The sequence below is a fragment of the Vanessa atalanta genome, chromosome 10 (assembly GCF_905147765.1).
Source record: "Vanessa atalanta chromosome 10, ilVanAtal1.2, whole genome shotgun sequence".
Taxonomy (NCBI): domain Eukaryota; kingdom Metazoa; phylum Arthropoda; class Insecta; order Lepidoptera; family Nymphalidae; genus Vanessa; species Vanessa atalanta.
The window spans coordinates 7,834,812-7,850,236 of record NC_061880.1 but is presented as its reverse complement, the minus strand read 5'-3'; the positions used below and the strand labels follow the sequence as shown (position 1 = coordinate 7,850,236).

At 29.1% G+C, this 15,425-nt stretch overlaps 1 protein-coding gene across 2 annotated transcripts in view; it reads right to left on the bottom strand.

Moving 5' to 3' along the window:
• The window catches only part of LOC125066971 (myosin-2), a 124,414-nt gene that overhangs the window by 94,287 nt on the left and 14,702 nt on the right, over positions 1 to 15,425 (bottom strand). The window lies entirely within an intron of this gene.

Genomic DNA, 15,425 nt, shown 5'->3' with positions numbered 1-15,425 from the left:
AAACAAACTCTTTGGTTATACATAGCTATATTTTTATACGCATAAATTAGGTAAAAGCTAATCATGTACAGTCAGCTTAATAAAATTTTATCGTAAGCGCATTCTTAGAAATTTATATTCACATTGAATATTTCGACATCTTCACATATGTTTGAGGCTGACTGTAATATATTTCTTAATGTGTTATACTTTGAAATATTCTCAAGTGAGATGATTATACTATTAAATACAATCTCATGACTGCACTAACAATAATAAGATTACATACGTGCTTTTTAAAAAAGACACGGCTTGTCTTGTAAGTATATTTTACATTTATTTTGTGAATGCTTGCAAAATTCTTACGACCTCGGTATGGCTGAATTAATAACAGTCTTGTACCAATGATATTTTTATGTAAAAAAAGGAACGTTTAGATGTACCTAACCTTAAGAAATATTTTTGTTACAAGTTTTGTTAGTATTTTTATGTGACATTTTCTTAGGTTCTTTGTTTTATTAATAAAACCACTAGGTCACTAAAGCATGATGACATTCAGCATAATCACGTTAATGAATTTATAGAACATGATATTTTGTCATATGTAATAGAAATAGTTACTTTACATAACAATTTCGTCGAATTCGAGACAGTAGTTTCAATTTCACAACGCCTTCTTATCAATATTTCAGTGACTTTTAAATTGTTATAATACGTTTTTTATGTAACTAATTTTATTATTCTTTAAATGATTTTTTATTCAAATCAATGCATAACAGGAAAGTTTATATGAATTTGTTATTGACATATTATTTAGTAGAACGATAATACAATTTTTATTTGTTGCGATAGTCAATAGCCGAGTGTTACAAAATATTAATTTTGTAAATTTATTTTCAAATGTAATAAGTTTTTATGTCTAGCGTACTTAATACTGGCACGTTTTTTATGAGCAATATGCAAACATGTTTTTTTTTTTTTTTTCTTTTACTAACGCAAAAACACACATAAACAATCCGTTCAAAACAATTACAAAACTTCCTTGACGGCTATCCTCTTAAAATTTACAAAAATTTTTAATTACATACGGCACGCGAATTGTTTTGCGAAATCTAGTTTTTTCGACGATGTTATTCAAGTAATTGGAATTTCGTGGATTAAAATAAAAAAGTGTTACATGACAAACCTACTTAACTCGTTCCATAGTCAATTTTCGCGGTAAAACGCGATACGCTGCGCTAATGAAATTATGAAATTCTTAATCATTATAGCATTTTTTAATAATCACTATTGGCTAAGTAAACTATTTATAATTCAACGTCTATTTATGAATTATAAAGTTAAAATTTCCATTAGACATTTAATTGTTATAATATGAGCAAATTACTTAAATGTGTTCATCAAACATAACTCCCGCTAAATCAAACTTAGATATAACAGCTTGTAAAAATATTTTTATGCAAAGCGATTGTAACCGAATGATTTTATGGTTCTGCTTACCAAATAATAATTATATGTTAAGACTTATTGCAAATGTACACATTTTCAAATTGGGCAAATATCTATTTATTTTCTGATAATTCTTGATTTAGTTTTCTGAGCAGGAATTGCTGGTGGACTTAAAAAATTACTTACGGCCGAAAAAACATATTACGCAGGGAATATAACTTTTGAGCTGAAATTTATAGCTTACCGAATATTAAATAATATCATTTATCACTTATATCTTGCCAAATATTAAGATGTAAACTAAAGCATATTTTTAAAACATTGTCCATTTCTTTTAAAAAAATTGTGAAATCGTAATTTCTAAATCTGTCGTAAATGCAATAGTTTTCCAATTTCGAAATTGTACAATGATATGTATTCATTTATTTCTTGACACGTAAAAGACGAGGAAAGTGGATAGCCCGTTGTATGATTTGTGTGACCTTTAATAAACCCGCGCTTTCCACAGATATGTGTACTTGGATATTTATTTCTGATACTGTGAGCAAAACTGCATTCGCTGGGACGTTCGACTCAAAAATTACTATTCTACCTGGTGGGAATTTACGTTTACTACATTTCTTAGAAATTAGAAAAGTATTCCGAAATCGGTTGAATTGTATCCATTTTTTTAATCCTTTTTTATTGCATATTCGTATGCTGCTCTTTAACAGTGACAACTTTTTTTTGTATATTTACATAGAAGTAATATGACATAACAGTTTAACTAAGCTCATTATAGTAAAGTATATTTTTTCTCTCTCAATAGAGTAAAACCTTATGCGGTATTGTAATTTGTAATTTAAAACCAAGAACATCACTTAGAAAACAATCATAATAGCAATGATCTATCCGCTGATACGTACTATTAATACATCTTACTGAACGATCCATGAGTTTTCTCCTCATATTTATATTAAAATACTAGCTGAACATGCGGCTTTACCCGCACGAATTTTATACTTCACCTATCGTACACAAACCATCTTATTTAATATAGGGGATATTACCTCCCTTGAGGAGTGAATAATTAAAAATAGCCTCTATTCTTCCCAGGGAATTAAAATATTTATAGTAATTTTCATCTAAATAGGTTCAACGGTTTAAGCGTGACGAGGTGACAGACAGGGCTACTTTCGCGTTTATAATATTAGTATAGATTAATATTGTGGTGTTAGTAAAAATAATAACTTATATACAGTATAAAGATGTGTACCTGTATAATAGGATTAGTATACATTTAAACAATTAATCAACTTTTTTTCTTAAACGTTGAAACATCGTGTTATATGCCATAAAGTCTAAACTAATTGTAAACGGTAATTGTTATTTTCGGATAGCTTTAAGAATTATTGTGTTATTCATTTTGATAAGGATTAATAATTTGTGTCAAATAATTTGACCTAAAGTTAACGGGAAGTGGGCGAACGTTAGTAATTGAACATTAATATACAATGCATTAATTACGGTATAACTGAGAAACGACTGAAACGATTTCGAAGCAAAATTTGCTCAAATTCCGGTCAAAATTGTGGACATAAATAGAGTTGTCTTTTTTCTTCTTAGTGAACCTTCATTTCGTATCTGTCTGATTTAGTTTTGCAAAATGACGATTTTAATGATCCCGTATGAGCTTACTTGAATAAGGAATATATCTTTTAGATAATACATTGCAAATTACCAACTTTGATCACAAGACATGACTTCCTAATGGAAGCATCGGTGCTTAATGGCACCTGTCCATTAGCGACATAACGAAACCACAGAAATCAATATTAGTTCCGCCAGACCTTTCACTCAGTGCCCATGTCACAAACCCATTGGTCCTAGACACGTGTTCAACAATGCATGACTACTGGTATTTCCTAATATTATTTCCTGTACCCTAAAATAATTGAAATAATTAAATTTCACGTCATCTTTGTATACAAACTTGAGTTTGAAACGCATTTCTCTGCCAACATTTGATCAGACATTTCTTTTTCAAAATAATAATAAATGTGGTCAGAATAAACAATACATCAAAATAATTTATAAGCTTTCTGTCGCTAATATTGGTGCCAATGTCTAGACCAACGCGTGAGGCATAATCGACTATGCGACACTAAATTACGCATACAGACTTCAGATAAACACAGTGCTATTAGAGCCACTTCCGCAGCCGCCTATGTCATTTGTGATCAACAAGTCGACACTTTCTTCACTAGTATTAGAAAATAATTACGGGAGAATATCCTATCAGGAAAATTTAATAATTTACTTAGACATATTAAAAACGCATTAATGTCAAAAATATTGTTAGGTAAAGTTATAAAAGTTTAAAAAATATCATAAAAGGCAATTAATACCAAATTGCGTATGATAATAAATTAATGAATGTGTAACATAAATATTATGAAACTGGATTAAAGGTACACATTTCCTCACAAGTTAAACCTTTCACGAGTACTGAGTTCAAGTATTATAAATATCTAACGCCTATCATAAACGTTGGCACAATTACGTGGGACAAATTTGCCTTTAAGTTACGAAACAAACTGGCTCTGAAATATACTAAATCAAAACAATATATACTATTTAAACTAGTACTAATATATATTTTATATTTAAATCAAAAGTTCTAGTTCTAGTTTCGTTCTTGCGTTACTAGACCTTTTAACTTGCTCTATCACATAATAAATTTGAATTATATTTTTAAACACAAGATATGGAAGATACGATTTCACCAGATTAAACAATATTAATCTACTTTTTAACTTAAGGCAGATTGAGCGCTCGGATTATAGTTAAGAAAAAGGGAATACAAAAGCGTGTTAACATTTAAATTATTAATTGACGTATTGAATATGTATTTATACTTGATTTTGTATTCGCTTTTGATGCTCCACTACAATGTTTAAAAACACTCCATCTGGCTTTTGTTTTATTATCTAAAGATAGCTTTAGATTATAAAACTTCAAATATATGACATCAAATAATTTAACTGAAATTGTATCTACAAACTATGAGTTCTAATCTAGATTTTCAAAGTTCGTCGTTCCATTTGGTAAAACAGATAACACAGATAATAAATAATATAATTAGTAGTATCTTTTGGTATCTTTCATCTTAGAAAAGATTACGGTTTTTTTTTAATATGCTCTAGTTAATTTATTTTTAACACATGTAGGTATATATTATAATTCAAGAGCAAAAAATAAATGAGACATTAAACTTAGTGTTCTTGTTAGCGAGATTTTAGAACTTAATGTGGATCACGAACTAGTTTTCAATTAGTATAAAGGAAATAATGTCTGAATTGCGTATGTACGATTTCTAATGCAAAAAGCCGAGGCCGGCGCACGACACGCGATTTTAAATTGGGCTGCATCGATGAAAAATACGTTATAAACTCATAAAACGCATTGATCCGGTTCAGACATTACTATGAATTTTAAGGGTATGCACTCGTTACGTATATTCTAATCAAACTACTAAGCAAAATGCTTATCATACGGACGTAGACAATTTTAATACATATTATATAAGGTTATAGTCAAGACAATCAAGCTAAATTTCCGTTAAAAATCAATCAATGAGCGATAGGCTTTAATTATATATAAAGTTAGTGAGTTATTAACTAAAAATTGTCTAGCTCTTTAAAAAAACAGGATTTCAATGATTAAAATAGAGCAAAAAGCACGGATGTGACTGTTTTTAATGAGATTATAATACTTAAAAACGGATGTTAATTTATTATTCAAACCTAGTTTGATTAATAAACTGTACATAATTACGTGTATTATAACAGAACTTTGTCGGTCAAATGATCGATTTTTATAAATATTTCATAATTCATATAATCAAACATACATTAGTATTGATTTGTTTTTTATTAACAAAATAAATCTATATACATTACTCTATCCTATGTAAAACTATAAAATATGTATTTGTTTATATTTTACTTCAGGTCGGAATAATAGTAAACTTATTCTATCATATACTTTTATTAATAGAGACATAGGAATTTTAATAATTTCGCGTAGCAATAGGTAGTGAAGCGTTAGTGAAGCGTCAATAGCGGAATATTTACGGGCCGCCAAGCGATGTACTCGTAGTCACAGGTACGATCCTGAACTCTTTTTTTTTTGTTACCAATTCTAGTACAAGAATTAGGCTTAATAGGATAGGTAAATAGGAATATTATTAATTGCTTACCATGGTACTTTTCTTTTAGAAAAGGGTCTATTTCTGGGAACACCACTGTGCTTTCAGTATCGAAAAGAGGTAAGACTCATTCCGCTTACACAGTCTAGGTGTACAAGCTTTCCTGTCACGGTTCTCTAATTATGTAACAATAAGGGTTCTTGAATATATATGCTATTATTGACCCCTCTTACGTAGTGATGATGGTAAAAGACCTGATGAATCGACATTGGTTCCTTAAGAATGGGCACGCGCTCTATTGTGGGGCACTACATAACAAGCGTGATAAATTGGCCATATCTCACATAAGGGAATCTATTTATTATTTCCTCGGTGTAAATATATGCAAGACATAGAACCAAATATAGTTTAAGATTTTAGATATAATTATAGAAATTATTTGTTTTACTTTAAAAGCATAGTCAGATTATGGTCATATAGCAATAAAATTTAATTAGCCCTCATACCAAAAATGAGATATTCTAATATTTGTACAAATCAGTTTATATTCGAGCATAGTTTAACATAGTATAATAATTATGAAATAAATAATATAATTCATAAATCGGCATTTTTTTTTATACAAAATGTTAACAAAATGTCGTATCAAGTTTTAATTCATATATTTTATATTTAGATACTATTATATAAAATACCAAAATAAGGAGTTTTAAACCATACATTAAATTATTAGACATTTTGAATTATAAATATTTATAGCTATTGTTTTTCTAAACAATAAACACATCCGAGTTCACGGAAAGTCGTACATCAAAACACGAGACGTCCACAGACAATCACTCGTAAGAACACATTCATAGGCCATTGAATGCAAATACAACACAATAGAATTAAAAAAAAAAACAATCCAATGTTTCCTTTCGGAGTCGCGAATCGCGATTATACCAACGAGGTAATTAGATGAGTGATTGAACGAATGGTAAGCGGATTCGACCTCAATGTCTTACTCCCACGGTAGTTAATCGAGACAGATAAAAAAAAACACAGACAATGATAACTACTTTTTTTTTAATATTTCCTGACGTAAGAAGTACAGCCTAAAACAATAAAACCTTTTTTGACATTCTACATTTTTCAAACATCATATAATAATGACTATATCGTTACTACAAATGCTAATAAATGATTGTAAATAATTCATTTTGTATATGAAAACTCTTTGGATAGCAAGAATATAAATAGATTTTATGTTAAATAGGTAATAAGAATATGACTTTGTGACTTTTGTAACCGAATTCAACGAAAAAATCAACGCAATTATGATGTTACCGCATTACGATCTTAGACAAATATACTTATCAGTACTGCATTTTCACTTACTTAACGTCAGTTATCTATAGTGCACGCTTATCTTATCGATGTTATCTTAACCTCTCTTATAGATAAAAAAAAATCTTGTTATGTTCATATTTCATCTCCATTTAACTAACGAATATTTAAAATTTTCACTCCGTCCAGCAAATGGTTCACATTATCCAAGTTTACATGGACTAAAAGAATACATTAATAGAAGAGATTTTAGAGATAATTTAGTATAATTATGTGAAACAACTATATGAATACAGAAGAATAACTCGCTTGTTGTTTATTAAAACTCTATCACCGATTCGGTAGAATTACCTAACGAGAGTAAGCCGCAAAATAAAATCATCTCGAAACTTCTTTTCCACCCCTAGCAATGAAGCAAAGGTCACAATTATAATTTTTATTTACAAAAATATATGGAGATAAATCTTCATATTAATATTTATTAATTTTCACACTGGATATCTAAATTGAACTGTACTGAAAGTAATTTTAAATAATTTCGTTTGCTAATATTTCTAGGCAGAATACTCATTTCCAGTTGTCGTCATATACTCTATGTTAAAATAACTTAAAGCTACTTCAATGAAGTATATTTAATTGATTAGATAAGGCTTACAATTAATAATTAGTCCTTGACACTGAAAATACATAATCAATATTAATCGCACCTTTATAACAACTATCTATATTTATATTAAAGGCTGAAATTAATTAATTATTAAAATTAGTTTTTTTTTAACTCAAACCTGCTATCATTGCTATAAAAATTCGACAATCGCCTTGAAAATTATGTTATATAATATAGAAACGTTTGGGGTACAATTATTAATAAACTTAAACATTATATTATCTCGTTGATACTTAATTGTACGTCATCACAAGTATACACGAAATCTATAAACCGTTCATACTCCTTCGTGTCTTCTCCATTGCACGTGATATTTACAGAATATTTTGTACTATTTATTAGCGCGTGCGCAGTGCGCACGTCACAGAAGGCAATAGCAGTTATTATGCATACCTGAAATTTTATTATTTGTGCCATGTTAGAAGATTAGTGATGTGATTTAAATCTTGATGAATGAAAGAAGAGATAATATATTGTATAGTCTAATGGAGTCACTAATGTTAACGTATATGATATAATTACCATTTTTTCAAAACGATTAAAATTAAAGTATCAAAAAATCCTTTGTAAATAACTTTATTTATTACTTGTAAATAATTAAATATGTTCTGCTCTGTAAAGTGACTACGCAGAAGTAGCCGATCGTAAATGTATTAATACTCGTTATAGACCACCTCTCCTTGTTTTGAGCATGTACCATGACTCTAGTGTACATACGGTTGTCGTCTAGTCTAATTATGTTCGATATTCCAAACATAATTTAAAAATAAAATGAACAGTTGCTAATAACGTTAAACGTTAAAAAAAAATCTGATATAGTTAGGCGCACGAGCAAATTGGGCATCCGATGGTAAGTGGTCACCACCGGGTAGCGTGAGTGGGGACAATAGTGCTGTTAGAAATATTAACCAATCCTTACTTCGCCAATGCGCCACCAACCTTGGGAACTAAAATATTATGTCCCTTCTACCTGTTACACTGGCTCAATCACACTTCAAATCGGAACACGACTTACTATATACTTAGTAATGATGTTTGGCGATAAAATATCTGATGAGTGGGTGGTACCTACCCCGACAGGCTTGCACAAAAAGTTACCACCAAGTAAATCAAAACTCTTATTGAAAACAACGTTTACTTATAATGAAAATGGATTCTTTATCACATCTAGTGACGTCATCTCCTTCCCTATGTTAACTTGCCAGAAGGTCTTTCAAGTATAGTTTTCCATAATATTATTTCCCTTACACATGGCTCGTACATTACTTCGCATGATTTAACAAAAAAAAAAAAAATGTAATACGGCCGATTGCCCAAAATTTCGCTTCCCATCATCAATCATCGGCAAATTAATTTAATTGAAATTTTGACCCACATGTATTTAATACACCTCACTACTTTCACTGTCCATAGGAGTATACCTATTATTATTGATAATAAAAGTTATTAATGTTTGAAACAAATTAATTGTTTTACACTTAATTGTAGAACTATCGTTTTTTTTTAATCATTCATATTTCGATGAAAGTATTTAAGCTAAAGTAATAAAAACTATTTGGTATTAATAGTCTTAATTTAATTTAGGCTTCTTATATTTATGAATCTTACATACTTCACTTCATCTACATAATAAAAATAAATAATAATAAAAAATATGTTTATAAACAAATAATGTAAGTAGCAACACTTGTATAGAGAAGATTAATTATATTTAGTAACTAATTGTTAATTGTATTTTTTTAAATTTGATCTATATCCTGTAAAAGATTTTTTAATGTAAATATTTATACAAATCAAGTTAATACATAATTTATGTACGGACGTAAATACGTTGAATCTGCCGATAATTTCACGATAACTAAGAATAATCGTATTACAATAAAGCTTGTAACACATGAAAGCACGATTATTACAAGTGTACAACGCTTCAAAGATGTAGAAAGTTCTTTACGAGCGAACAGACTGAGTGAATGACAGTTATTTATTATGGTAGACACTTATAATATGGTTATTCCATAGTTAAGTGTGCGAATATCGTTGTTATTATTATAGTGTTAAGAATTAAAATCGATTATGGATTTTTTTCTGTTCGATCGTCAAAATTGTACTTATTTAATGGAATAAAACGAAATGGGTAATGTACAAGTAATAGTATGAGATTTTAATTAACATCTCTCTTGTTAAGTAATGTTAAAGCATCTACCTAAATAAATGTTACTCTTTGTACATATAGACGTGATAAATGAGGAAAAAAAAGCATAACACGACAGATGATTTTTAGGCGTTATCTTTACAAATCGTCATACGCCATTCAATAATACCATCACACGATACATTCATCTAAGTATATTAATAAAATTATTGTATAGTATTAAAATATTTAATAAATATTATGTATTTTCAAACTAAAAGAGGAACGAAACTTATAATCATTCAAAATAGAGAAATTTCGCCCACAGACTTAAATTATACTTTACAAAATAGTAGAATAAGAATAATTTGAATTTTATAAAAAAAACGCCGGTATAATATAATTACCTTTCTTGTTAATATTATCAGTGAAAAAAATATAATCTGTATTTTAGTTCCATCAAGATTAAAACAGGATACAGGCACATTAATGTATACCTATATACATCTTAAGACCAGTGTACGTTGAAGGATCGTGCTAATGGTTCTTGGAAGAGGCTGGAGTTAATGAGGCATTATTTTAAACTCATTTCCTTAAGTTTAATCTAAATACTTATCATTACTTTCACATTTTATCGCCATTTAATGTTATGAGCCACTTCCCTCCTTAATAAATATACTATTAAAAGGTCAATGTTTCGGCAAATCTTCTGTCATTTGCAATATAAAAAAATTAATGCGAAAAAATTAAAATTCTGTATTCAAATTTAACTATTAGCAGATAATACAATTATAATATAAAGTTTTACATTGAAATAAATATATGTAGATATATAAAAAATAAACATTAAATAAAATTGTCATTATACATATAATTTTTAAATTAACAAAAACAGCTTATAAAATCTGTTCACGTATCCAAAATCCAAATATTAACCGGTTTTTATCCGTTTTGAATAAACTGTCCATTTGAATTCTAGTTACCTGCATTGGATACGAGCGTTTCGAGATATAACAATAAATTAGTTTTAACTTGCATTCAAAATTGGAATTACATTTAATAATATTGAAAAATTCGAATCCTCGGTTCGTTTTTAATAATTTTTCGGACACTTAACAATAATTTGAAGGTAATGTCAATAACCTTAACTAAAAATAAAAATTAAAGAATGATCTATCAGACAGAAACAGAGTAAGTAGATGTTATGTTATGTAAAACTACTTACTTCTTTTTAGACGTTTAAATTATTAATATATAAATAACAGTCACTCAAAGAAGAGTTACTGCAGCTTTTATCTCGGTGCATTTACATCGAAAAATTTAATCTTTAGATAAAAGTATAGTTTAAATGCCACTGAGTCCCAAACTTTGAGGTTCGTCTTTTCACCAAAGTTAATATTTAACTAACAAGTTCGTCGGCGACGATGAGATTCGTTTAAATATTGACCTGCAACTCGTTTGACTGGTGGAGCTCGTAAAGTATGCCAATGGGATCATATCCAAATCGGTGAAACACAAATTCGACTTTCTCTACTAATGAGTGATAAACATAAACAATAAAACAGGTACTTACAGTAATAGAAAGTAAATCCGAAATACAAAGTCGCACAAATAATGAGCGTTTGATCACGACTCAACGGTCACCACACAGCCACAGTCAATAAAACTAATTAAAAACACAGTGAATTAAAAGAAAAAAAAAATTAAACACCAAGTCACAGATTATATATGTTATTTAATTTTTAGTCTTGCACATGAAGCTATTGTATTTGAAAACGATACGCGGGGGCAAAATATCAGTTGGATTTTATGATAGCTTCGCGCGTGCGCTCTCCGCGGTAACCGGGATCGGTCTGTCTGATGACTCGTTGGTAAAGCCGGTGCAATAGAGCGCAACAACACGTATGCGTATGATAATGTACGATTTTTTCCACAACTTATTAATTACATAATTATTTGTTTATATAGGTCAGAATTTGTAATGAATTACATATTAAAATGAAATGTAAAATTTTAAAAATATTACCTATATCAAAGTTGGTCAATTGTGTTCTACAAATATATATATATATATATATATATATATAAAAGTTTATTTTATCACTTATTATGAACTGCTGTGATGTGTCAATGAAAATGTTAATTATTTCTTAGTATTAGAAATGGTAAAAAACCTTAATCAGTCCCGAATCTAGGAGGACAAACCGATTAATTATCTGCCCCGAGTTTTAGTTTCAGGCTATCGTGTTATTCTATTCTTTAATTGAATTTAAATTGCATCAGAGCTAAGTTTTGAACACATCACAAAGATTAATTTTCAAATTTCACTGAATGTATATTATTCTCCAATATAACATTACTAGTTTAATTGTCTGGTAAATAAGATACTGGAAAAAAAGGATAATGAATAAACAGTTAAAATGTAGATTTCACTACGAAAATAATTTAGATTCATAAATACATATTTTTTACGTTCTTATTATATTAATTAGTAAAATTTTACAGACTCTATTACTTTGTAACTCTATCAACATAATTTTTGACAGTTCGTTACTAAGGACAATACCCGTAAAAAAAATGTAAACCAATTTATTCAGAAAGTTTACTGCTGTTTTCTCTGAATTTTTAATAAAATAAATCATAAATATGAAATATGTTCATGGAACACAAACAACAAATGTTACGTAGAAATAACCTAAAACTCGTTACAGAGCATAAACGGTCAAGTGCCGATAAGAAACGTACACTGTAATTTATTTGTAAATATGATGAAAACTATTCATACCCTAAATTTAAAACAAATACTACTACTAGAAAAGGGTCCTACTAGAAAAACACTAAACGCACATTCTGAGTCATTCTGTTCGAACCAATTGCCTACCTTCGGCCTGCTGACAATTTCTTGACAGCCAAACCCTTTACAAGCTTTCTATTGGCCCGCGCCCGAGATTAGACCTCGAGATCCTAGGCGAAGTAAGTTAGTCACTAGACCAATGAAGCAGCAACCTATGCATGTCCTATTTTTAAGTAAAAGCTCTCCTATATAGATTGATGATTCGGAGATTAAATCATCAATTGATAATTTTTCTAGTATATACATCAAAATGTAGTGTGTAAACGAAAATATAGGTACATATAATATTAACTGACGTAACGACCTTTAATTGTACTCTTAATATATAATTAGAGATGAATATTGAAAGAAAGGAGGAAGATTTTTAAGCACGATCGCTTTTATATTTCATCTTTATAATATGTGTACGAATATTTTAAACTCGAAAGTAATGTATGTCTGTCTGTCTGCTACTCTTTCACAGACAAACCACTTAACCAAATTTGATAAAATTTTGTATAAAGGAAGCACCAAGTGACCAACCCCAAAAACGCGGGCGACAGCTAGTTATAAATATTTTTTTTTTTTTATTATTTCCTTGACATATTTATGTATAAAACCTTTTTTATAAATAGATATCACTAAAATATAAGTTCAAAATATTTTCGTAATTTAAGTATGACAGTTTTTGTTTTCAACTAAATCCACGTTTTAGAATGACTTGCTTTCAACATATGTTTAATATTTAATTAATATCAATATTTATACAATGCAGTAATATGTAAGCGATAAGTATATTTTCCTTATTTAAAAATAAAAATACCGTTGTACAGCGTTCCATATTATTATTATTATTCCTTAGTAATACGTTTGAAATATGTAAAAAGATTGATTATAATTGTTTTAAATAACGTGGAACGAACTGGATTCCCATCTAATTGCTATCCCGAGGCGATTTCACATGATTTACGAATTCCTCTCGTCCACACTGGATATTATCCTGTCTTATTTCTGAGATCCAAACATCTTAAGTTAGAGATATTTGTAATTATGATTGTTTGTTGCATTTTTTAATATTAATATTCGTGAGAAAACGTATTGTGATCCAAAAAGTGCGGTCTAAGTGCGTACCCACTTAACGGACAATTAACTGCTTCCAAAAGTTCTTTACAAGGGACACTTAGAGACAAAATTGATCTACACTTAACAGCAGTTTTTTTTGTACAGCAAACAATGAATCAGATTTTGGGCTACATTTCAAATCTACAGGGCTATTCTGTAAGAATTCACTTTATATCTCACTTATGAAATTTTCCCAACCGACTTACGGTACTACGTCGTTTTGATACGTATATCCTTTATATTTTATAATGTTTATAGTCAATGTTGCATACCACATTATGATACTTCACACTCTTGTTCTGAGATGAGTCTCGAGTACAGAATAGGTCTACTAACAAATCAAATACTGTTTCTTTTTATGTACAACAATCAAAATCTAAATGGTTTCCCGAATTGCTTAGAATACATACCCACTATAAACGAATGTCAAAGAAAACTTGCCAAATATTTATTGAAATTAATGTCAGACGCACAGCTAGTACAAGCATATACATATGTGATACGTTAATACTTTTCCTTATTAAGAGCAATTCTACATCTTTAATTCAAGTCAATGTTTATGTACCATAATGTATTCGTGCTAATCAGCTGTCATTTGTTTTTACAATTATTTATTACAAGAAAAATGTATAACCAATGGAAACTTACACGATGTTTTTGTTATAACCTCTATCTGTATAAACCATTTACTTTTTACTCATATCTTATGTTTTAACTTGAATAATAAAAGGTTCAAACCGCCGCGCCGCTGCATATTGTATGTTTCATTAAAATAAAAAGAAATGGTTACAATAGTTTAAATTTTTAATTATGAATTCGAGCTGTTTACGCATTTCACACAACTTCTTCTCCATAACATTGCGATCGGTATTTCTGGGAATACCCAAAATACCTTCAAGTATGAAGTGTTAAAGGGTGTGCCACGAATCTAGTGTGAAAGTCAACGAATCTAAACTCACTCTAAGAAAAAGTAGCGCAGTGTTTATTTTTTTAAAAACAAGCAAATATTCTTATGTTTGAATGCGTACGGTGATAAGCTGTGAACGATTTCGATTATAAACGTTTTTGAGACTTACATCGCAAGAAACACTAAAATTTACACCAATCCCTAAATCAAAGAACATGAAGTCTCCTTTATAAGTAAGAATAAATTTGATGAAATGAAATATGTCTTACTAGACATACGAAATGCCTGCTTGTGAACTATAAGTCATATTCTCTATATGTACATATACAACATATATAGCCCTAAGAAAAGACGATCCATTACGCTACAATTACACCTGTCAAAGCCATATGCTAATGGCGCAGGTGTGTTTGATTCTTATAATACAATTATAAAATTACTGTTTTCTATGATTAAAATTAAAAACAAGAATGTATTTACATACATCATTACAGTTATATAATTATTTTTAGTCATAAAATAAATGTCATTCCTTATTTAAATTATTTGAATGATAACGGTGCGCCGAAGAATCAACGTCAATTAATTTAAAAAAAAACTTTATGCCATGGTTAAATTTATTATGCCACAGGAAAACCATAATCACTGTAGGGCTTTCTTTGAGATTTACCTGGATCTTGTAATATGGGAAGCCATGTTTATGAGCTGAGTTACATGGTGTTCAGTTTCATAAGTAACTTATATCGTTACTAAAATAAGTAGGTACTTATAACGAGTTTTATTTTATTTACTAGAATATTAATGCAGGAATGGTTACTT